The 25,962-nt window shown below is 37.0% G+C and overlaps 1 protein-coding gene across 9 annotated transcripts in view; it reads right to left on the bottom strand.

Moving 5' to 3' along the window:
- LRRC4C (leucine rich repeat containing 4C) overlaps positions 1 to 25,962 on the bottom strand; it is a 1,215,827-nt gene that overhangs the window by 183,543 nt on the left and 1,006,322 nt on the right. For all 9 annotated transcript variants that reach the window (XM_086677650.1, XM_086677644.1, XM_086677649.1 and 6 more), the window contains one exon: positions 10,662 to 10,759. The gene's annotated coding sequence lies outside the window, so the exon portion shown is untranslated. The remainder of the gene's footprint in view (positions 1 to 10,661; positions 10,760 to 25,962) is intronic.

Genomic DNA, 25,962 nt, shown 5'->3' with positions numbered 1-25,962 from the left:
TAGGCATAACTGTAAAATGTGAAGTTATAAAACTTACAGAAGAAAACATAGGAGAAAAAGGTTTGTGATCTTGGGTTTGGCGAAAATATTTTAGGTATGATACCAAATGCATAATCATGAAAGAAACATAAATTGGACCTCACCAAAATTAAAAGTTCAACTCTTGGAAAGACATTGTTAAGAGAAGGAAAAGATAAGCTGCACACTGGGAGAAAATATTTGCCAACCATGTATCTCATAAAAGATTTGTAAGCAGGATATATATACATATATGTATACATATATACATACATACATACATATATACATACATACATACATATGTATATATGGCTCATAAAACTTAATAGTAAGAACACAGACAACTCATACAAGAAAGATAGTGAATAAGTTACAAGCCATATAGATGGCAAATGAGCACATTAAAAGATGCTCAACATCATTAGTGATTAGGGAAATGCAAGTTGTAAGCACCATGAGATACTGCTACACATCTACCAGAATGACTGAGATCAAAGAGTGTTGGCAAGAAAGTGGAGGGACTAGAACTCCCGTGCACCGCTGTTGGGAATGTTAAGTGCCACAACCAGTTTAGAAAAGAGTTTGGTTTACTATATGATCCAGCCATTCTACTCCTAGGTATTTATGCAAAAGAAATGAAAGGATATGTCCCTATAAAGATTTGTACACCAGTATCCATAGTATTTTTATCTGCAATAGCTAAAAGCTGAAAATAATCCAAACGTACACCAATGCCTGAATGATAAGAGAACTGCAGCATACCCATATATGGGATATACTCAGCAATGAAAGCAAATGGGCTTTTAGGCACACACTAACATGGAAGTCAGAATAATTATGCTGTGTGAAAGAATCTGAAGAAAAAAGGTATACATACTGTGTGCTTCCTTTAATAGAAAGCTCCAGAATATAAAAATGATTCTGTAAGTGACAGCAAATGATCAGCAGTGGCTTGGAATGAACTGGAGGCGGGAACATCAGGCCAGAAGGAGGGCCGGGGAGCATGAGGAAACATTTGGGGATGATGCATAAGTTTACTATTCTGATTAGATTATCTTGACTGCATGATGGTTTTACAATGTTATACATGTCAAAACTTATGAAATTATACACTTGAAATGTGTTCAGTTTATTGTATACCAATTATACCTTATCTATGGGGAAAAATGAAAGTGAAGACAGAAAACATACAAATACATGCAAGGGGAGGGAATCCGGGCACAGGAACTGCTTCCATGTGCTCAGAACACAGAGATATAAGGGCAAAGGAAGACTGTCGAAAGCATGTGAATAGCAAAGCAGTTGAAAGGGCAGAATTCTGAAACTAGGCTTCCTGAGCCTAAGTCTGTCATTTCCTAACTGTGTGACTGGAAGATTAGCTTTCTCTCTGCTTGCTCATTAAAAAAAAAAAAAAATGGGAATAAAAATACAACCAGCATAAGAATGTTGTTTTGAGAGTTCAACAGAGATGCAAAGTTAACATATGTAAAATGTTTGCCACATGCAAATATGACATGGTTATAATAATGTTGGCCATTCCCACGATGATTATTTGATTAACAGTTTCATTGAAATAGAATCCACCTACCATACAAATAAGTCATCTGAACATAAAAATCAAAGGTTTTCAGTACACTAAAAACTGTGCAACCACACCACAGTCTCATTTAGAACATTTTGTCATCTCAAAAAGAAACTCCTTATGTCATTAGTGGCCATTCCCCATCCCCCTCATCCTGCCTTAGTCAACCACTAATCTACTTTCTGTCTCTATAGATTTGCTTATTCTATATTCATATTGATATGGACTTATATCTGTATCATATTCAACATTTCATATAAGTGGAATCATATCATATGTGATTCTTTTGTGTCTGGTTTCTTTCATTGATCCTAATGTTTTCAAGGTTCATCCATGTCATAGGATATCCTGGTATTCATTCGTTTTTATTACCAAATGATACTCTGTTATTTGGATACACCACCTTTTAGTGCAGGACAGAATATTTTTGTCTGAGGAGGAAACAGAAGAAAGAGCAGAGGTGTAATCTTAATGGCTGTACAGCAACCTGCAAGTGGTGAGGAATTGTTTTTGACCAGATAAGGGAAAGCGTGGCTGTAAAAGAAGCTGAGAATTTCATGGGCACAGGCTGAATACTGATCTACTTCCTTAGGCCTAGCCCCACCTGGGCTCTGAGGAAAAAGAGATGACTCTCGTTCTGTACAGAGGCAATTTACTGCAGAAGAATTCCTTTCTCACTAGTCCTGTTAGCTTGGGCAAGTCATTTACATCCTTGAATTATCAGTTCCCTCCAAAACTCTCCTCACCCCTCCACTCATCCCCTCCAGCCCTGGGTTTACTTCACTGAAGTCTGCTATGTTAATGGCAGGAGGATCCTATGTTAATGAAGGTAAAAGTATCTAAGTAACGGGAACATTTTTTTAAAATTTTTGTTTTCAATGTTTATTTTTATTTTTGGGACAGAGAGAGACAGAGCATGAATGGGGGAGGGGCAGAGAGAGAGGGAGACACAGAATCGGAAACAGGCTCCAGGCTCTGGGCCATCAGCTCAGAGCCTGACGCGGGGCTTGAACTCACAGACCGCAAGATCGTGACCTGGCTGAAGTCGGAGGCTTAACCGACTGCGTCACCCAGGCGCCCCTCGGGAACATTTTTTAAGTGCAAAAGTAATTCAATACTACATTGTTCTAGAGGCATTTTGAAATGTTTTCTGATGACCAAAATATCCTATAGGGATCTTTGAATTTCTTTGGAATTAATAGGTAAATAAAGAGCAAATAGGAACCCCAGATAGCCATTGTGGTTTGCTTAAAATGGGACCTAAATAAACTCAGATGCCCTGGCAGGTAGGACTCAACCCTGTCCATCACCGTACTGTACTGTCTGCCATAATTTTTAGGATACGGTAATGTCTCAATACACTTGTTTTATTGAAGCAAAAAACAAATTGCATCAGTCAGTGCACACATCACTTTTATGTTATATTCTTAATAAAACTGCAAAGAGGTATTCTTGATAATAATCTAGCTTACATTTACTGAGCATGTACTATATGCCAGTGTGCTAAGTTCTTTGCATGCAGTGACGCACAGTAAACTTCCTTTCATAAATAACCTGGAGGCAAGAGAAGTAAGTGCTTTTTTCAAGTTTAAAAAGTAATTTGCAAAGCAGGGACTTTAACCCTGTTTGATCTAAGGCCTAAGCCTTTAAAAATGGTTTTGGCTTACTTTTATTTATTACAATGAAGTGTAATAGTTACACATCATTTCATATACAAAGACTTTAGATTTCAAATGAAGGACCTGAAGGGGATCTTTTGTTTCTAAGACTAATTTTGTTTCTAAGACTTCACTTAGAAATACTCTGAAAAAACATGGGACACCTGGGTGGCTCAGTCGGTTAAGCATCCAACTTCAACTCAGGTCATGATCTTCGGTCCATGAGTTTGAGCCCTGGGTCAGGCTCTGTGCTTATATAGCTCAGAGCCTGGAATCTGTTTCAGATCCTGTGTCTCCCTCTCTGTCTGCTCCTCCTCCACTCACAGTCTGGCTCCCCCTCTCTCTCAGAAATAAATACACATTTAAAAATTAAAAAAAAAAGAAATACTCTGAAAAAATATACACATCAAGTCTGATATTTGATTCCTACCTGGGGGTTTTACCTGAGCTGTTTCCTAATTCAAATTATACTCCTTCATGATGCTGAGGACTCTTCAGATTCTCTGTGAAATTATCTCTGCCAAAATAGAAAATGTTTCCACATTCTGTGCCACAATACTTTATTCTTTTTTTCCCCAAAACTTTTCAAAACTCAACTCATCCATGAAATCTTCTGCGATCGAGGTGGAAGCCACCCAGACATTCTGTTAATATCTTCAGTGTGATTGATATTTCCCTCCTGCAGTGTGGTAAGATAGCATATGCGTATATGTGGGCAAGCATATATATCTTTATGTTAATGTGCATCTGTTCCTCTCGTCTCTACCATATACTATTAAGATATTAAGATCCTGGGGTCTGTCCTTGCTTCCCTCCACAGAAGAGAACATTTATTCACCTGGGTAATCCCAGTGCTCAGCTCTCTGGCATGATGTACATGTTCAATAAACATTTATTGAATGAGTGAGTGAGCGCTCAATGGTAACAGTGACAACCTCGAAGGGAAATCTCTCCTCGCACACAGAGAAAATAAGATCACGTACAAATATAACTGCAAATAGCTTGCCTTCTCGGGTATTTTAGTTTTAAGCATTCTCAGCTGAAATGTGCTGTAGAATGGCTGAGACTTAGCAGGTAATTTTCATTTCACCTCTGTTTCCAAATGGTTACCACTTACCAAATACAGCATGCTTAAGGGTGTGCTTTCCCCCCTTCAGGTACAATATTCTGGTACAGTGCTGGATTCTTTCAGATGTCTTTCCCTTTTAAAGCTATGGAGTTCACTCATATATTGCTATTTATCATGGCTGTGCAAAAGAAGAAAACTAAGGAAGAAGAACGAGGTTCTAATTCACCAACTGCCCTCTTCTGTTACAAAAAGAATATCTGAAAAATCAAAATTCTGAGTCCTGGGTGCCTTTTGCTTGGTCACATCTGATGTCAGTATTTTCAAAGGATTACTGTTACGTTAAACAATAGTCATCCACAAACACTAGAATGTGTTCTGTTCTACAAGAGTCAGGAGAGCTGCCAACGATTACAATTGGAATAATACTGCCTAGATTTTAATCCCATACCCATCTTCTTTCTTTCTTCTTCTTTTTTTTAAGTTTATTTATTAATTTTGAAAGGGAGAAAGTGCACGTGAGTGAGTGAGCAGGGGCAGGGCAGAGAGAGAAAGGGGAAGAGAAAATCCCAAGTGGGCTCCACACCATCAGCGCGGGGCCCAATGCGGGGCTTGAACTCACGAACCATGAGATCATGACCTGAGTCTGACACTTAACCAACTAAGTCACCCAGGCACCCCTCCTTTCTATTTGAATGACCTTGACCAAGTTAGTTAACTCCTCTTTAACTTTGAAAGGAAGGTAGAAAGGGTGTTGTGAAGATTCACTGAGATAATTTCTGCAAAGAGGCTTAGGTCTAGTCATATGCATAGGAAGCCCTTCCTCCTTTATTTTTACTTGCCATTTTTATCAAGATGGTTAACTAAGTAGACTGGGGTAAATAGAGTCCTCCAGAACAGACCCATTCAAAACCTCTTCAAGGGATTCCCAATGTTTCATGACACCAACACAGATCCATCCAAGAATGCTAAGTGAAAAGCAATTTCCAAGGAACCTACAGCTGAAAGACTGGGCTGCTCCTGTCTTAGCCTTGGGTGCCAAGGACTCATTCTTCACCTCAGGGATACTAACTGTTCCATGAATGCAGTGTGGTGGTGGTTTCAACATCCCAGGGAAAGGGGTAGTGTCGACAGTCTAGATGAAAGAGTAGGGGACTTTGCCTGAAGGGTATTTACTTGAGCATTTAGTTGCTTACAGAGATTGGACTTTGGTTATATAAGGGCTAAAGCATTGCCTTTGCACCTCCCTGAACACTTTCTTCTGCACTTTACAGGATTGTAGAATTGTGAGTCTGTCATGCAGTCCTTCTGCCAATCATGCACTCCTTTCACTGAGCCCCCAAACACCTAGCACGACAGTAGTAATCTTGGCTTCACTTTGTTGCTGAGCAACATGCATAGTGTGTATTATTGCCTTCCCCTTACAACCATCTCCAATGTCTCTTTTTAATCTCTGGCTCTGGGAATTATATCTGGCATTCTTCTTGTTTAGTCCTATTTGTAAACGATCAACTGTGTCATTTATATTAGTTTTCACCCTGCTTCCCCTTGCTTTTTAGCATATTGCTAGAGGTCACAGTCCTCATAACAACAGGCAAGGGATATTGTCACTGTTATAAACCAGGACAATAGGAGTCATAGTTCAGCCTCATTCCCGGGAAAACATGGTAGGTCCACAGATTGACCTCCTACTCAGGCCTCCTTCTGGTGTGAAAACAATATGGATTATAAAAAGATAGTATGTGTACATGTCTTTTAATGGATGTAAAGGGTCATTTATTACCCTTTGAAAATATTTTCCTTTCGTTTACAATTTATTTTTTCAATTTGTTTTCCATGTCTATTTCTTCAGAAAATATATGAAAAGAATAAGTCAAAATCTCATCACTCAGATATTTCTATACATATCCATGCATTATATAAATACATAATATATAAATTGCTGGTAACACACATAATTTGCTATAATCAGATTTTTAAAATTAATAATATAAATAATATCTCCATGTCTATACATTTGGAGCAACAGCATCATCACTAATGACTGTATAGTGTCTTATTATATCATTAGGACATATTACAACAAGTCCTTTATTGCCATATATATATAGGTTGTTTCGGATATTTACAATGCTCCAATGATTGTGCATGTACAATGTCTTAACCCATTTGGCCACTGATTTCTTTAGGATGAATATTAGAAAAGGAAATGTTAGGGACAGTCTGACTATTAAAGACTTTTGATAGAATGCCCTATTGGTCTCTGCAAGGGTTACACCAAGTAACTCTCTCAATAGCATTTTATAAAAATGCTCTTTGTTTATACTCTTGCCATCACTGGGTCTTTTAATTCAGTTTTTAATTTAAAGGCCAAGGAGGAGACATCTCATATCATTAGATGTATGGTATAAGAATTTGTTAACTAGGGCCTGAGTCATGAGAATGTGGGCATGCTTTTTCTATTACCAAGAACTCTATGAATCAGATCTAATAACTATTTCAGTCACTACCAATACAGCCACATTTCAGAGACAACCCAAACTGGAAAAAGCTATATTTTTTTATCAAAAAAATTCCCATGGATGTGATAATAGCAAATATCCTTTTAGTTCTTTTTAGATTGAGGCAATAATATTGTTTCATTTGAAATTACGTATCTCATTTTAGACTTTGGAGGATCTAATTTATAGATATGTTTCCAGGAATAAGTGGAACTCTATTTGTTCCTAAATAAAAATGTCAATCATAAAGGAACAGTCACTGCAACTTAACTGCATAGATGTCTAGTTTTTGTATATGAATCACAAACCTGACAAGACTATTTGAAGCCTGTTACAATCTGTTGCTCTGTCCATTTAACCACCTTTATAGAAGACAATAATTCTCAGTCCTTCTATGAGCAAGCAGAAGTCAGAAACAAACTTAAATGCTGATAGGGCCAATTCCTATTAAGATAAAAATTCTAAATGCGACAAAAGTCTGCATGCCAGTACTTAAACACAACATAAGGGAAGAGCTGTGATAGTTAATCCAAGGGGTAGTTATATTTTCTGATCTCCCCTGAGATTTTAATATATTTTTGCAAAAGTTTCTTGGAATATTTCCCTGATGATACAAACTTTTCTTTAGAACCTGTTATCCAATCATTTTACTAACTGGTTTAAATGTGATTAGAAAGTTGACAAATCTCAAGGAAAAATTAAAGTTAGGCTGTTTTCACTATCATCTAATTTTATTATGCTGTGGTTTTTTGGTGCCCAGAAACCAAATAGCCTTGAACTTCTGAGGTCATATTGTTTAGGATAGGTCTACCAGGGATGGACAAGCTTTCTCTTTAGTTACCTGTGATTTTTTTTTTTTCATTTCTGTCTCCCAATATGCTAAATGAATGATATTATTAAGGTTTTGAGGATATGAGGAAAAGAAAAAAAAAAACTCATTGACTCATTCTAAACTAGAAGGACAAACAGGTATATTTTAGAAAATAGTCTCATCAATTTATAATGAATCTAATTATCCATTCAAATGATTTATTTCAATGAACATTTGTTAACATCAGCAATGAGCACATCTTTGGTTGTACTTAATCTGGAGGAAATCTTAGGTCTTAAACTCTGGGTCCTAAATTAGGATTTTTCATTTGTCCCTTTCTGCAGCAGGTAACCCTACTGAACTAGGACCACTTTATCCCTCTCTAAAGGTCTTTGTTTTGTGAAGGATTTTTAGGTTTGGCTTCCCCAGGGAAGCCCCAGTCTTTCTATTTCCTTACTGTTTCTCTTCTCTTTTTCAGTATATTTTTGTTTATTTGTTTTGGGGGACTAGTCCCTTTACTGAATGGCTTTTACTTTCCCCAGGATATAATTATAGCTGGGTATCTAATCTGGCATCTCAGCAGAAGGAAGCCATGGCTCCAAATTGTAGGGCTGAAAACAGATTACATGCATGGCCTCATTTCTATCCAATTCATACCTCACTGACAACAGCAGACACGTCAAACAAGTTCCTCAACATGTGCATTTATGGTCATGCTTCCTGACTTCCAAACCTTTAGGCACTGAAATGTAGTTGGACCACTCTACATGTCCCTTCTTGAGATCACCTTCTCAAGGACTAAATTTTCCTTCCCATTTGTCTTCTGTGGTTTCTTTAGTTCAAGCATGGTTTTAGATACCCATTGTCAAGATTACAACACTAGGCTGTGTTTCTTTGTTTTTTGTTTTTGTTTTTTTGGTTAAATATAGCTAGCAGAATATTTTAAATCAAAAGGGCTCCCTTCCACACTTGAATGGGATGGAGGGAGAAACCAGGCTCCTCCTTTAAATATCAGAAGTCCGTATTCCCTGTAGGAGCAGAGGTTTGATGACAAGGGATAGCCCTTCCTTTCAGAGTGAATATAAGATAGGATCAGGACCTTTATAGATTTAATCATACTTTCATAATAACTTACAGAAGTATAAGTTTTGAGTGTCAAATTTAGTTGACCCTCCTTGTTATTCTTTTTTTATTCATTAAAAAAATTTAATGTTTATTTTTGGGAGGTGGGGAGCGCAAGTCGGGGAAGGGCAGAGAGGGAGACACAAAATCCAAAGCAAGCAGGCTCTGGTCGCTGAGCTGTCAGCACAGAGCCCGACACAGGGCTTGAACCCACAAACTGCAAGATCATGACCTGAGCCGAAGTCAAAGGCTTAACTGACTGAGCCACCTGGACACCCCAACATTCCTTATCATTCTTTAAAGATATATGAAAGAGACCTTTGCTAATAATCAACTTTCTAAATGTCAGTGTACCCCTTACATTTTTGTGGGTTACTCATGTTAATAGATGATACACCATGTATTCCATGAAGTGTTGAGTATCAACTAATATCAAATATAGACTCCTCTTTCATGATGATATCTTATCTCATTTTTGATGATTAATTCTTCCCCATGATATGTATTCATGGTGTATTGGTAAATCCAGATGACTGTCCTTCCATTATAGGAGACAAAGTTGCTCTAATCCATTATATTTTTTCCTTGGCTAATCCTTAGCTAGTATAGCTAAAGGGCAAAGATATCACCAAAATCAGACTAACTCAAATGACCAAAAGAAATCAAATTTTTTCTTGCGTGATCTTGAATCTCAGATGAAGAAACATAAATGTAAATGAAATAGCATTTCTTCATTCTAGAGGCATCATCCAGTTGAAAGTATTAAGCGGATCCCATGACCAAGAATGTCTGCAGATGGTTGGCTTTGTTCAAAATCCTTTACCCGGTTTATTATTTTACTCTTACATTCAAGCTTATAGTTCTTTTTCTATTCTTTTAGTAAGTTCCATTTTTTGGTTTTATTTTTACCAACACATAAAGCCAAGTAACATTGATGATTCATTAAGTTACAATTATAAATTCTCACTGAGATAAGCACCCTGAGGAGTTACCTAAGCTCACTTACTTCCTAAACTGTTCCTTCCACACCTTCTTTAAAGAATAATTTAATAGTATGCTTAAAAAAATCAAACATTATCTAGTAGGCTTTCTTTATGAACTAAAACCATTAATGCAGATGTCTACCATATACTTATCTGCTTTATGACAATACAGACAACACACCCATTGAGATTCTGAAAGCACATGACTTCTAACAAACCATTGGCAACAATTCTTCCTTGAATCTGGTTTGAATATCCTTAAAGCAGGAGAAATCAGAGTGCTGTGGTTGTCTTCATCACCCAGGAGAAATTCTCTTGGTGTGCTACTAGTTTAATAAAGTCCTGATGCAATTTCTAATGGACCCTTCTTCTGTTTTACAGGTCACTCCTATTCTTCAGTGGTATGAGGGAAGAATATTTATTCTCTTTTCTCATTTTTTTTCCATCTGAAGAAAATTCCAAGATAGAAAGCCTCTTGGCTTCTTTTTACTCCATTTATTTACTCTCTCCTCTCCTTGGTCATTAGAGTTGTTTATTTGTCTGGTGAACTCAGGAGCAAGACTTTGTCACTTATCATTTAACCTATTCTATTCACCTGTATCTTTAGTGCAGGCTGCCTTATATCTGCTACTTCATGCTGGAAATTTAATGGCCAGGCTGCCATATCAGAGGAGCCTGCTGTGGCCCAGAACTTCCTGGGCCTGGATGAATCTATCTAAATCTTGGATTCAATGTTACAGAGTCTATTTTAGCCAAGCATTGAAACAGCATCCTTAGATATTATCTGCATTATTAATAAAAGTGGCATCCATCTTTCCATTTGCCTGTTCTTTTGACTTCTTAAACCTCACTTTGTTTTGAACTTGGGCAGCTTGAATGGAAGCCCCGAGAGAATAGAGTAGTAGCTTGGAACTTACCTTATCAAAATTTCTCCAACAGGTCCTGATCTTCCTGAGAAAACCCAAAGAATTTAAAGAAGTGCTCGGGATTTCGGCAGATGATGTTTATTTTACACCTGGAGTGAGACAACACAGATATATTTTTAAACCATGTTATATGAATGAGAACAAATTTAGGGTAGACATTCCTGCCTGCCAAACTCACCCAATAGAATGAATTGATGAAATATTCCTCTTTCTAACATAAACACATATAGACATATATATATATATATATATATATATATACATATATATGCACACATATATATAGGTACATATATGGGTCTATATATAATACATATATATGTGTATGATACATATGCATTATATATATATGTATACATATAGTTGCATATATATAGTTGTATATATATAGTTTGTTTAGTGTATCCATCCTAGATTTGTTAGTCTTATTTTGTCAATATTCATTGCATTGTATTATTGAAATGTGCCATAGGCTCTTTTTTCAGTTATGAAATGTATTGTCAAATTGGTTTCCATACATAGGCTTTTTATCTATAGGTACCTTTTTGAACATATATTTGAGAGACTTCTTGTTCTTACCTCATCTTTCTGTCATGAGTTCCAACTATACAGATAATTATTACTTTATTTCAAACCTATGGTCAAATGAACACAGAAAACTATAAAATATACACTGTAATTTACAGATTTCTCAGTTTGATATAGCAACAAGAAAATGAGTAAATATAGGCACTGAATTGACAACTGGAACTAGATTCAATTAATAATCCTGCCATAATTAGCCAGTTAATTTTGCGTGTCCAAACATCACTAGGTCTTAATCACTTCACATAAAAAAATAAGGGCTTTGTACAAAATTGCTACTGAGGCCCCTTCCATCTTTTAAATTCTGTGATAACTTTTCTTCTAAAGATGTGGTTTGATGTAGATAGAATGGTTAGAGAGAGTTTGCAGTAACAAAACTATCATGGTAGAAAACACCTGAGTTTTTATAAATTTATCATATGTTCCTAATTGCTAGCTTCAATCTTTGCTGGACAATTAGTTACTTATAGTTAAATGATACTAAGGTGACTGTAGTCAATTACTTTCAGGTTCATCTATTGATTTTGTAAAAAATCAATTGTATATCTCAGGGAGCTGAATAAAATTTTATTTTTAACTCCTAGGATTCATGATACATTGGCACCTTATGACCATTGGTTCACTTTCTGTCTATCTTTCTGCTGCCCTAATATTGAAGGGAAGAAGCTGGAAAAGTATGGCAAGCTGTAAGCTGTTCTACAGAATTTGTCATTATACCATGACTTTCCCACACCCTCAGGTACTTCCCAAAGGGGAGAAATGTCTCTTGGTGAAATAGCCATACCTAATTGGTGTTTCATATGTCATTGTTTTGCAAAAAACAAAGCAATTTTTAAAATTGGGAACTGAGTGATAGCTGAAATTACCACTTACAAAGATAATTTAAAAACTAAACCATGAGCTCTTTTGGTTGTTATTAGAACAATGGAGACTCGTATAAACCTGTACCAGATTTCTGACATGGATAAGCTATCTACATTATTTTACAGATTAAGCCTCATAATCACCCTATAAAAATTTTGAAGTAGGAGCTTAATTTTATAGGTGAAGAAACTGAGGCATGAGTCAGTTTCCCAGAAAGAGGTAAAAGGTGGCCAAGTTAGCAGGTCTGTGTGATTCCATAGCAGTCCTCCTTCCTATCCCATATATCTTGATATTACAAAGCTTGTTGGCCACACTAGGCCAGTAAATACTCCATTTCAACAGGTTCTCTGAGGCCTGTTATTTATGTGAGCCTCTGAATGCACTGGTTAATGTAATTTTGATATAGGAAGGCCTTGTCTGATTTTTCCCCAGGACTATGATTTTTGTATTTCATTTCTACGTTCAGGGGAATAAAATGCCTTATCCATCTTTTAGCCTGAGTTTTCTGCCTGATATTTAGCATGTTTCAAAGACATGTGTTGATAGCAGGATGCTTACTTTCTATCTTTGTACAGAAAACTGAGCTAGGTGGGGCTGCCTGCAGGGGCAGAGGCATTGGATGCAAGAAAGCATCGTGGTGGGTGGTTGTACAGAGAAGAACTGGGTAGAGGGTTTGTTGATCAGAACAAAGTGAATCATTATACAAAGTCATAGAATGTGGGGCTGGAAGAAGCTTCACAAACCAATTAATTCAAATTTCACAGTGTTTAGTTGAAAGAAGTAAGAAACAAGGTGTCCACAAATTAGAAACCGGGTTTCTGGATATCACCCACCCACCCAGCTTCTCAGTAGTATAATGGAATCCTCAACTGTATGCTTATATGTATCTCTTAAAAACAGAATGCACTGTTCTAGGTTTATATGTGTCTGTAGCATTGTGTGGTTTGAGACCCAAAATGCTTAGTGGTTATGAGAAAGACCATGGGGTCAGACCACCCTGAGTCCTGGGCAAGCAACATCACTCTTTCTGCTTGTGGAATTTTAGGAAAGGCTTAATCTCTCCGTGGGACAGTTTCTTAATCCTTAAAACAGGTTAATGAGAGTAGCCACGTCTCTGTACTGCTTTAGGGATCACATGAGCACTTTACAAATAAAAATAAATAAATAATATATAATATTTATATTATATATATTTTATATATATATAATAAATATGTAATATTTATATTATATCCCCGGCAGGGGAGGGGTAGAGATAAAGGGGAGAGAGAGAATCCCAAGCAGGCTCCACACTGTCCCAAGCAGAGCCCGACACAGGGCTCAAATTCACAAACCATGAGATCGTGACCTGAGCCAAAATCAAAAGATGAATGCTTAAATGACTGAGCCACCCAGGTGCCCCGTGAGCACTTTTTATAAAACACTTTGCATCAAGGTCCAGCACAGATTAAGTAAGCATATACAAAAATTTCCAGTTATCAATCTCATTACTCATTACAGTGAGCCTAACATAATGAGACATTCTTTGAAAATTGTGTTTTCCTTTTAAGTAAGGAAACAGAAGTCCCAATGAAAGGAGACTCTGGATGAAATCTAACAGAATAGAGTGAAATTGCCAGCATGGTCATAAAGACTAGGTTTCTCCTCAGTGACATGGGAAAGATACTAATCTCTATACGTATTTGAAGTTATATGTGTATTACTGTGAAAGAAGAGATTCAGAAATTGATCTTTTTGCTCAAGACTGTCCAAATCAATTGCACTCAAAGGCAGAAGTTCTCATAGCTTCTCATAGCTAGAACTTGTAACTAAAACAAAGGATTTTACACAATAAAAAGAGAGTGAAAAATAGAAAGCCTCACTTTTTTTCTTAATCGTAAGCTGATGTGAAGGGATGTCCTTTTGGATTCTGCTGTTAGAAAGCTCAGTTATGCAATATTCATACAAAAATAGTTCTAAATCAATACAACATATTTTACATTTACATTAACATTTAAATTAATGAGAAGCTTAATGTGAATTATGGAGCTTTAGATGTTTAGGACTATGTCCCTTCTTGCCAACTTGGAACAGAGTCTATTGACTCACCTTCTCAGTCTTATAAACAGCTTCCAGACTTTGTGTATTTTCAGTGCCAGAGGATTTTCAGGCTGGTGAAAGATGCCATATTGACATCACCAGGGAATGAAGTTGGCCCTATTCATTAAATATGTAAAATGCCTCCAGCAATGACACACACCTTCCCTGAAGGGTAGTTTGCCATAGATGGTTGTCAGTCCTGAGAATGCTCTGGGATCAGCACTTACTGCTCCACCTTTCTTTTCCCCCATTAAAATGATCCGACAAATATTTCTCGAACACCTACTATGGACACAGAACTGTGCTAAAACAACACAGATTCTACTTCAAGGAACTCATCTTGTATTGAAGGATATAGTCACATATATAAACAATTATAGAATAATATCACATGTTCTGTAATGAAAGAAGATACATACTGGGTGCAGTGAGAGACACCTGAATAAGACTGGAGGAGAATCAAGAATGGCTTCTGAAGAAACGAGGCTTGAAAGAGAAGTAGGCATTAGTCAATCAAAGCAAAGCCGACATCTCACCATTCAGAGAGGAGAGCCTATACATAAGACTACATCTTTGCTTAAATAAACAAGAAGTCTTAACTGATTAGTGTGAGAGGTGGCTTAAGGGTGTGTGTGTGTGTGTGTGTGTGTGTGTGTGTGTGTGTATACATACATGTTTGGGTGTAACAAATTAGCATGCATGGTTAGATGGTCAGGGACAAGTTTATGAGAGATAGATATCATATGCTAGCTTTAAGAGCTTGGTACCATCCTTAAAATGGTGCAGGTGAAGAAATTCTGATGTAGTCTGTTTGTTTGTTTGTTTGTTTGTTTGTTTTAATAATTCTTATCATATAGAGAAGTTTCAGGTTCACAGCAAAACTGAACAGGAAATAAAGAGAAATATATCTCCTATCCCTACACATGCCAAACGTCTCCAACTATGGAGATATCCCACACTACAATGGTACATTTGTTACAATTAATGAACCTACATGGACACATCATTATCACCCAAATTTCATAGTTCACATTAGAATTCACTCTTGTTGTTGTAAAGTCTATGAAGTTTGACAAATGTATACTGAAGTACCATTGCATATTCAGACAGAGTAGTTTTGTTGCCCTAAAAATTTTCTTCACTATACCTATTCATTCTCTCCTCCCCCACCCCCTGGAAACCATTAGTCTTTTTACTATCTCCATAGTTTTGCCTTTTCCAAAATGTTATATAATTGGATTTATAGAATACATAAACTTTTCAGATTGGCTTCTTTCACTTAAAAATATGCATTTAAGTTTCCTTCATATCTTTGTATGGCTTGATAGCTTATCTCTTTTTGGTGCTGAATGATATTTCATTGTCTGGATTTACCACAATTTACCCATTCACTTACAGAAGGACATCTTGGTTGCTTTCAAGTTTGGTCGCTTATGAATTAAACTGCTATAAACATCTGTGTGTAGGTTTTTGGGTGGATATAAGTTTTCACTTCTTTGGGTAAATACCACCTGATGCAATTGCTGAACCACATGATAAAAGTATGATTTAGTTTTGTAAGAAACTACCAAACTGTCTTCCAAACTGGCTGTACCATTTTGCACTCTTACTAGCAATAAACGAGAGTTTCTATGGTTCCACATCCCCGCCAGCATCTAGTGTTGCCAGTGTTTTCAATTTTGGCCATTCTATTAGGTCTGTAGTGGTATCTCCTTATTGTTTTAATTTGCGTTTCCCTGATGACGTATGATGGGGAGCATCTTTTCATATGTTTGTCATCTGTATATCTTCTTTTTTAAATTTTTTTTAATGTTTATTCATTTTTGAGAGACAGAGACAGAGCACAAGTGGAGGAGGATCAAAGAAAGGGAGGGAAACACAGAATGTTAACAGGCTCCAGGCTCTGAGCCATCAGCACAGAGCCTGATATGGGGCTAGAAATCACTGACCACAAGATCATGACCTGAGCTGAAGTCACACACCCATCCGACTGAACCACCCAGATGCCCCTTGTCATGTGTATATCTTCTTTGATAAGGCTTATGTTTAATGGGGTGTTTGTTTTCTTACTGTTGAATTTTGAAAGTTCTTTTGTATTTTATATATTTTATATACTATAAATATATTATAGTTAGTATATTTTATATACTAACTTATATTTTATATTTTATATACTAACTTATTATCAGATGTGATTTTTGCAAATATTTTCTCCCAATTTGTGGCCTGTCCCCTCATTCTCTCAACAGTGTCTTTCCTGGAGCTGAAAATTTTAATTTGAATGAAGTTCAGCCTATCATTTATTTCATTCATAGATCGTGCCTTTGGTTCCTTGTGTAAAAAGTCACTGCCATATCCACTGTCATCTAGGATTTCTCATATGTTATCCTCTGGGAGTTTTAAAGTTTTGCATTTTACATTTAGGACTATGATACATTTGGAACTAATTTTTGTGAAGGGTGCCAGGTCTTTGTCTAGATTCTTTTCTTTTTCTTTTCTTCCTTTTTCTCTTTTTCTTTTTGTTTCTTTTTTTCCTTGCATGTAGATGTCCAGTTGTTCCAGCACAATTTGTTGAAAAGACTACATTTTCTCCATTGTATTGCCTTTTTTCCTTTGTCAAAGTTCAGTTGACTATATTTATGTGGGTCTATAGCTGAGCTCTCTATTCTGTTATTCTTTATTTTCTATTCTATTCTGAGTTCTCTATTCTCTATTTTATTTGTTTATTCTCTCACCAATATGTCATGGTCTTGATTACTGTAGCTTTATAGTAAGTATTGATATTGAGTAGTGTCAGTTCTCTGACTTTGTTTTTCTCCATCAACACTGTGTTGGCTATTCCATGTCTTCTGCCATTTCACATAAACTTGAGAATCAGTTGGGAATTTCCAAACTTGCTGGGAGTTTCATTAGAATTTTTATTTATTTATTTTTATCCTTATCTATTCTTGATAGAGAGAGAGAGGGTGTGAGCGGAGGGGGGGGGGGGGACGGGGGCAGGGAGAGAGGGAGACACAGATCCAAAGCAGGCTCCAGGCTCTGGCTGTCAGACAGTTTGAGCCTGGTGCGGGGCTCAAACTCACAAACCGCGAGATCATGACCTGAGCTGAAGTCAGACACTCACCAGACTTAGCCACCCAGGGGCCTTGGAATTGCAGTGAATTTATAGATCTGATTGGGAAGAGCTGACATCTTGACAATATTGAGGCTTTCTTTCAATATTGAATATCTGTCCCTTTGTTCAGTTCTTCTTTGATAACTTTGATCAGGGATTTTTAGTTTTCTTCATATAGATTCTGCACATATTTTGTTAGATTTATACCTAACTATATCATTTTTGTAATATGTGGTTAATTATAAATTCCATTTGTTCATTGCTGGTATATGGGGAAAAGATTGAGTTTTGTGTCTTAGCCTTGTATTTTGCAACCTTGCTATTACCACTTATTAGTGAAAGCTCCTAGAAAGGAGCTTTTTGATTCTTTCAGACCTTCTAATAAATAAAGTCCTCTGCAAAGAAAGTTTTCTTTCTTTCTTCCCAATCATTATATCTTTCATTTCATTTTCTTGTCTTATTGAATTGCCTATAATTCTGATTTAAGAAATATCATTCTGGCAATATTATGGAGAATAGATGAAATCTGAGGAGTGCTTTCTCCATAACATTGTCAGATGTTAAAATATGCCATAGTAAACCCCTGATGGAGTTCTTGTGATATCAGACGTAACTCACAGGTGGTGGAGAATGTCATAGATTCAGTAAATCCAGTCCTTATGGCTTCCCTTTTGACAGTGGATTGATTTGGGTCAATGAGAGAAACATAATTAGCAATGCTGTACCTGTATTCTACTACCCTAATTCAGTTTTGCAAAAACATATTAAGTACCAACTATGTAACAGGAAAAGTATTACATCCTGTGATGGAATGATAAAAAAGACAGCATGGTGCTTGCCCTCAAGAAATTTCTGTTTTGGTGAAAGGTGAGAAAGAGCATTAAGTAAATACAAAATGCTTAGTGACATGGTAAAAACTATTAAAAATAGACAGGGTATTGTGATAGCCATTAGTGTGGGGTTAGTCAGTGTTGCTTTAACTGTAAAGCGGGTGAACTCTGGACTGGGACTCGCGAGATTCAAATCCCAGCTCTGCTAATTCCCATTATGTCATCAAGATCCTGTGCCTCAATTTCACCATCTGCAAAATAAAGATAAATATTCCACTTCATAGGGTTGTTCTGAGGATTAAGTGAGATAATAAATGTACAGTAGGCAGCCTAGTACATGGCACATGGAAGTGGTCAACATTATTACCTATTATTATATTTGTGGTTACTATTACTACTTTGTGCTTACTATCACTATTCTTTGGATAGCTTGGTAAAGGAAGCCCTCCTCAAAAGGGTAATTTTGGGCTTAGGCCTGAAGAATGAGAAGGAGCCTACCATGTGAAGAGCTTTAGGAAGGATGTTTACATAAATTTCTAGATAGAACCAGCAACAAGTGAAAAATTCCTGAAATAATGTTAAAATTATTAGGGTACATAGAATGATTTTACGTAAGTTCCAGCTTCTTAGGCTTTGACTCCAGGAAAGAAGAGATAACATGTCTCAATCAAGAACCCATAATCCAGAGGTCATCTGCTAGAATCATGTAAGAAAAGTCACACTCCAGCAATAGCTACCAAGACTTTAGTCCTTCTGTTAACCAACACCAGGTGATCTGATATTAGAAAACACTAAACTGGTATTTGTTGGCAAATAAATATGTTGGTACTTGGCATTATGAATAATAGAAATGGGCCTTTATTGATAAAATTAAAGGTATTTATTATTATTGTTGATAAAAATTATGATATGTGAAATTGACCTATATATTTTTGAGATAATCCTCATATTTATTTTAACACAGTTTAAGACTCTAATGGGGCATGAAGCTTATATCCTTAGGTTAAGGGAGATACCCCAGGCTTGATCCATAAATGGTTCTCTGTCCAGGCATGAGTTAGAATAACATTTCATTTGCTGATCCAACTTTAAAGGTATACTAATTCTACCTCTAGAATGCTCTCTGCTGAAAGGTGACATTCAGAGCACTTCAAAGAACAAAAAGATATAACTTTGTTGCACTTTTAGAAGAGGTTGTTGTTGAAACTATTTTGTGTTTATTCACTAATGCAAGCATGTATGTCTAAAAGATATGTGTTTGGCAAAATTAGTTCAGTGGCTTTGCTTTACTATTACATAATACTGAGGGGATCACTAACCTTCACCTAGTTCAGGCTTCTTTCCCTATTATTATCTACATATAGTGCCTATGTGTTTTGCAGAACCAATTCAGCTTAGATTAATTTGCAACACTTTCCATGTTCAAGGAGCAAACAGGAAACTGCTGGGTCTTGAGTGCTCTAAGAAAGATACTGTAAGATACTGGAATCAGAGAGGTAGGCAAGAAACAAAGAATACAGGGATTTGTAGCTCCTGATAACATTTTTGGATTTAATTTTTAGTTTAATAGGCGTTCTCTATGATATTGGAAGAGAGTATCACTGATCTGCTTTGCATTTTAAAAAAATTACATAAACCAATGTGTGGAAAATGAATTGTGAGGGTTGAATGCAGGGAGGAAAGTTGAGGAATAGTACAGAAATCCAGGCAAGAGTGATGGAGACTCACACCCAGTGTTAGAAATGTATATGAAAAATGTGAAAGGACTTAGAAATGTATTTTGGAAGAAATCCCATTAAGATTTGCTTGTGGATTGGAAGTGCAAAATAGAAGACTTCTAGGTTTGGGGCAGCTGTTGGAAAACCTTCCGGGCTGAATGTGGCTGTTGGAGAAGGTCTGTGTTGGAGGGCTGAGGTTCAGTCTTACAGCTATGGGGTGCCTCTGGCAATGGCTGGAGGAAGAAATGTTACAATGTTATAAGAAATAGCAGAGGAAGTCTGTTGATTTCCCCATGGATTCCCACATAAAGTTGCTGATTCCCACAGTTGGCCTTTCAACAGAGACTACCTGTGGAGGGCACATGTGAGATGCCTTGTTCATATAATGAATCCAACATCTCAGTGTTTCAGATTTGTTTCAAATTCACTGTGTCTTGCTGTTTGCTTGTAGAAAATGAACGACCATGAAGAGGATCTCCATCTTTGTCATCATTAAGGAGATAATTTTAATCAAAACTATGGGGCTTCACAATAATTATTGACTCTTGGTTCAGTGCATGGAATATATTTTCATAGTCATTGATTTAGTCAGTCAATCCATCTGTCAGTCAGCAATTCACTTGATAAATATTTACTAGAAATTAGCCTTACACTGGGCTAGGTATTACAGATGAATCTTATATAACCCTGCTGTTGCCTGTACAGCTCTTAGATGTTTAGTCTATCAAACACAAACAAAGAATATTCCAAGCTCAGTTCAGGAAATTGACTTCAATGCACTCTATGTTGACTCTGGGACAATTGCAAAAATGAAGGAATAAAGCAATAAACCAATAATAAAGTTGATTGCTTTTATGTTTGATCTATGAAAGCTTTACATCTTTTAGAAATTCAGATTTTATTCTCATTTTATACTTCCAATTTCTAGTTGTGAATGTACTCGAGATTTTTTTTAAAGAGTGGTATCAGTCATTATATATAAATAATCGTGATCTTGATACAAGTTAACAGACACATAATATAGATACATAGGTATTTATCCAAAGGATACAAAAATGCTGATTCAAAAGGGCACATGTGCCCCAATGTTTACAGCAGCACTATCAACTATAGCCAAATTATGGAAAGAGCCCAATGTCCCTCCATTGACAAATGGATAAAGAAGATGTGGTATGTATACACAATGTAATATTACTTAGCAATCAAAAAGGAAATCTTGCCATTTGCAACAACATGGATGGAACTAGAATGCATTATGCTAGGCAAAATAAGTCAGAGAAAATTAAATATCATATGTTTTCACTCATATGTAGAATTTAAGAAACAAAACAGATCAACATAGGGGAAGGGAAGGAAAAATAAGATAAAAAGAGAGAGGGAGGCAAACCATAAGAGAGTCTTAAATACAGAGAACAAACTGAGGGCTGCTGGCAGGGTGTCAGGTGGGGGGATGGGCTAATTGGGGGATGGGCATTAAGGAGGGCAGTTGTTGGGATGAACACTGGGTGTTATACATAAGTGATGAATCACTAAATTCTACTCCTGAAACCATTACCACACTATATGTTAACTAGCTTGGATTTAAATAAAAATATTTTAAAAAATAGACACAAAGGTTTGTAGATGACTCAGATTGAAATATTTTCACATATACTTTAAAAGAATTTAGTTTGCATAGGAAGAACTAAAGGGAGGACATTTACACCCACACATGATATTTTAGTTTCCCATGGCCTGGAAGCTTTGAAAAGAGACCTCTCAACATTCTGTACCATAGTATTTTTACCTAAAGTGGGGTTCATACTATGTAGCCACTTTAAAACATTATTTTTTAAAATTATCTTTTTTAATTTTTTTAATGTTTATTCATTTTTTGAGAGAGGGAGAGAGAGTGAGAGTGGGGAGGGGCAGAGAGAGAGGGAGACACAGAATCTGAAGCGGGGTCCAGGCTCTGAGCTGTCAGCACAGAGCCCGACATGGGGCTCGAACCCACGAACCGTAAGATCATGACCTGAGCCGAAGTCAGACGCTCAACTGACTGAGCCACCCTGGCACCCCCAAAGTTAATTTATTTTTAAATTTTATTTATTTATTTTGAGAGAGAGAGAGAGATAGAGAGAGGGGCAGAGAGAGAGGGAGAGAGAGAATCTTTGTGCTGACAGCACAGAGCCTGATGTGGGGCTCGAACAAACTGTAAGATTCTGATCTGAGCTGGAATCAAGAGTCAGATGCTTAACCAACTGAGCCAACCAGGTGCCCCTAAAATATTCGTACTTAACATGGGAATCAGAAGTCTGGTGTCCAGAAAGTCTTCTATGCCTTTTGATTTTTATCACAAAATAAACAGAGCAAATAATTGGTATTACGTGAAGTGAAAAGGTTGAGAAAGTGAGAGGTGAATTGCCAGAAATAACATATTCATAACATTATCAGTTCAATGATATGGTACAAAAAAGTCCACATTGTGGGTTTTTTTTTGTTTTTTTTTTTTGGTCTTTAGCCGTTGGACACAACTGAAGTTGTTGACAAGTTTCATGCATATATAACACCATGTTATCATATTTCCTCTTCTAGTTCTGTAAGGCAGGCAATAACAGTTAACTTGAAATAACTCTCATTGGATCAACATTTAACAATTGAGATACAGGACATTTCCTAGGGACTTATGACCAGAATGGAAAAATTAGTCATCTCAGGGATTCCTGGGTGGTATCACTTTTTATTTGACTTTTTTTTTCCAGAGAGTAATAACCATGATGATGATTTCTTTCATAAATTAAAAACAAGAGAGAAACGACAGCCATTCAGAAACAGAATAACTTATGGGGCTATTTAGCTTTTGTAGAGTTCAGAAGACGAGTACTTTTGGTTTAGACAATTCATGAATGTAAAAAGGTAATAGCAGGGAAACCCTCAAAATTTTCTGAACTAAGTAGTGCTTCTTTTCATTGAGAGATCTTAATGTATTTTAAGATTTTTTGATGCCACTTTCATAACTCAAAAAGAACAAACACTGCCATAAACGTAAGTCTATTTGTCAGTGAGGAAAACTTGAGACCTCTCTGATAAGGCACAAGGTAAACTTAGTGAAAGGAAATTGTGGGTGAGTGCCTAAATGGTACTTTTTATAAGTGGGACTGATTCTGTGCTCGTATGCTCTGCTCTCATTATGTATTCTGCTAATAGCACAAGGACGCGAGAACAACAGTTCTGCAAGAGCCGGGTGCAACATTAAGATTTAATTAAACCTTGTTTTACTTGGGCAAGCTAGCCATGCAGCAATGTCACGGGAGAACAGCAGCCAGTACTGTGTTGACTAGCCACAAAACAACGCAGAGCTGAATGCCAGGGCACCTGGTTAATGTAAACAAGACGAGGGAGCCACCGGAGCCCTGCTGTGAACTGAAACCAAGTCACGTGAGCCATGCTCAAAGGCTAGGAGGGCCTGGAGTCTGTCTGCTGGAAGAACAGACCTGGAGGGCACTGGCCGGGAATCAGGCTTGCTGGTTGTTCTGGAAAGTGCAATTACTACTGTTTCCTGTGCCTCAAGGCATGGAAAGAGAACCAAACATGGTAATGTTAGGAGATGCATTTTCAGCTTAACATAAAAAGTGTCTAGGCCACAAAATATCCAAGGGTGGAAGAGACTGCCTTTAAAGGTAGTGAGTTTATTGCTCATTTGAGTATTCAAGTAGAGGCTGCACAGCTCCTTGGTAGTAATTTCTTGGCATACTGTTATTCTCCAAATCCAATAAGCTATACCATTTTGGTATTATTTTAATGAAAAAGAGGCAGTTGCGTTATGAATATATATGAATTGCAGTTGTTTATGTGGTAGAGTTTAAGATCAGATTGCTAGCGTTAGCCCAAGTGCCATAACATGTAAATTAACACTGGAGAAACAGTATTCTGATGAAGCTTTCTCTACATATGTGGCCTTTCAAAATTGAATACTGTTCATTCTAGCAGTGATTTGTTTCCTTGGACTGCCATAACACAGTACAGGCTTCCTCCACTATCTGAAAGTAGAGTGTTCTCTTTTAAAATATTTTTAATGTTTTATTTATTTTTGAGAGTGAGAGAGACAAAGTATGGATGCGGGAGGGGCAGAGAGAGAGGGAGACACAGAATCTGAAACATGCTCCAGGCTGTGAACCGTCAGCACGAAGCCTCACGTGGGGCTCAATCTTGTGAACCACGAGATCATGACCTGAACTAAAGTTGGACGCTTAACCGACTGAGCCACCCAGGTGCCCCCGGAAGTGGAGTGTTCTAATGTTGTAGTGTTCTAAGCAGAGTGTTCTAATCTTTTGCAAACTGAAATGGCATAAAGTGAAGAAGTGATTACCATTAATTTGTAAGGATTTTTTTTTTTTTTTGGATTCTCACATAAAAAACATAAATAATCTCTCTTAGGCTTTTCTGATACCTTAGGACACATCTTGCTATTTTGCTAATGGATGTGCAAGATAAATTGAAACAAGCACAAATGCTCACAGACACAGTTCAAAGCTATGGTCGCTTGATGCTGAGGTGCTGAGAACTACTGTCATTTTGGGCCTTTTTTCATAAAAGCAAATATCCTCTTCAGATTCCTTTTGGTTAGCAAAAACAGGTACTAAGGGCTTTCATACAAGCAGCATGGCATTATGCGAACTTTCAAAAAAGCAAGGGATACCTATACCACAATTGGGGGGACTTAAAACAACAGAAATTTATTCCCTCACAGGGCTGAAGTTCAAAATCCAGATGTGGGGAATGATATCGGAAAATGGACAAATAAAATGTCCCTTTCACACAAGTCCCCTCCTTCCCCCCATCTCAGCAACAGATCTGGTATCTATGCACAGACAAAACTGCCTTCATGGGAACTCTGGGATCCAGGTAGGAGACTATGAAACTTTGGTGAAATCCAAGACTGAGGAGAGCTGATCAGGCTTTAAACCAGGCAGCTGAGTCCCTGACCACAGCCCTGGCCACTGAAACACAAACAGTTCTGGACTCCAGATAACTCAAGTACAGACCCATCTGGCTTTGGGTTTATCACTAGCAGCATATGCCAAGAGACCTAGGAGGAGTCATGCCTGTCCATGCATCAGATACTAGACCTATAGACCTTGATCTTGGCTGTGGACCCTAAAGTGGCCCACAAACCAGTCCCTCTTGGCCATAATCTGGGAGCCCCTGGAGTTAAGTCCAGCAAATTTGGTCAGATTGTAGATTCTGAAAGAGCCATGTAATGTGCTCTAGCCCATCCCAGCCACAGGTAAATAAAATAAAAGTCATCCACATTGGAAAGAAAGAAGTAAAACTGTGTCTTTGCTGATGATATAATTTATACATAAAAGAATCCTAAAGATTCCACCCAAAAGCTGTTAGAATTAATAAATGAATTCAGTAAAGTTTCAGGATACAAAATCAACATACAAAAATCAGTTACATTTCTATATTGTAACAGTGAAGTCCCTAAAAAAATAAAGGAAATAATCTATTTACAATAGCATAAAAATAATAAAATACTCAGGAATGAATTTAACGAAGGAGTTGAAAGATTTGTACACTGGAAACTATTATACAATGATGAAAACAATTGCAGAAGATGCAAATAAATGGAAAGATATCATATAATTGTTGACCAGAAGAATTTATATTGTTAAAATGATGGGGCACCTGGGTGGCTCAGTCAGTTGAGTGTCCCACTTCGGCTCAGGTCATGATCTCATGGTTTGTGAGTTTGAGCCCTGCATCAGGCTCTGTGCTCACAACTCAGAGCCTGGAGCTTGCTTCAGACTCTGTGTCTCCCTTTCTCTGCCCCTGCCCTGCTCATGCTCTGTATCTCTCTCTCAAAAATAAATAAACATTAAAAAAAAATTTTATACTAGGCATATGCCAGTATACTAGGCATATATTAGATCCAAAGCCATCCACAGATTTTAGTGTAATCCTTATCAAGTTTTAACGGAATTTTTTGCAAAAATTTTAAAATAACTTAAAATTAGTATGGAAGTACAAAAGACCCTAAATAGCCAAAGCAATCTTGAGAAAGAAGAACAAAGCTGGAGGAATCCCACTTCCTAATTTCATTTTTTTTAATTTAAAAA

Source organism: Puma concolor, chromosome D1 (assembly GCF_028749965.1).
Source record: "Puma concolor isolate L17-30 chromosome D1, mPumCon1.1.hap2, whole genome shotgun sequence".
Classification (NCBI taxonomy): Eukaryota; Metazoa; Chordata; class Mammalia; order Carnivora; family Felidae; genus Puma; species Puma concolor.
The sequence above is the reverse complement of the archived record's forward strand: the minus strand, read 5'-3'. Positions and strand labels throughout refer to the sequence as shown.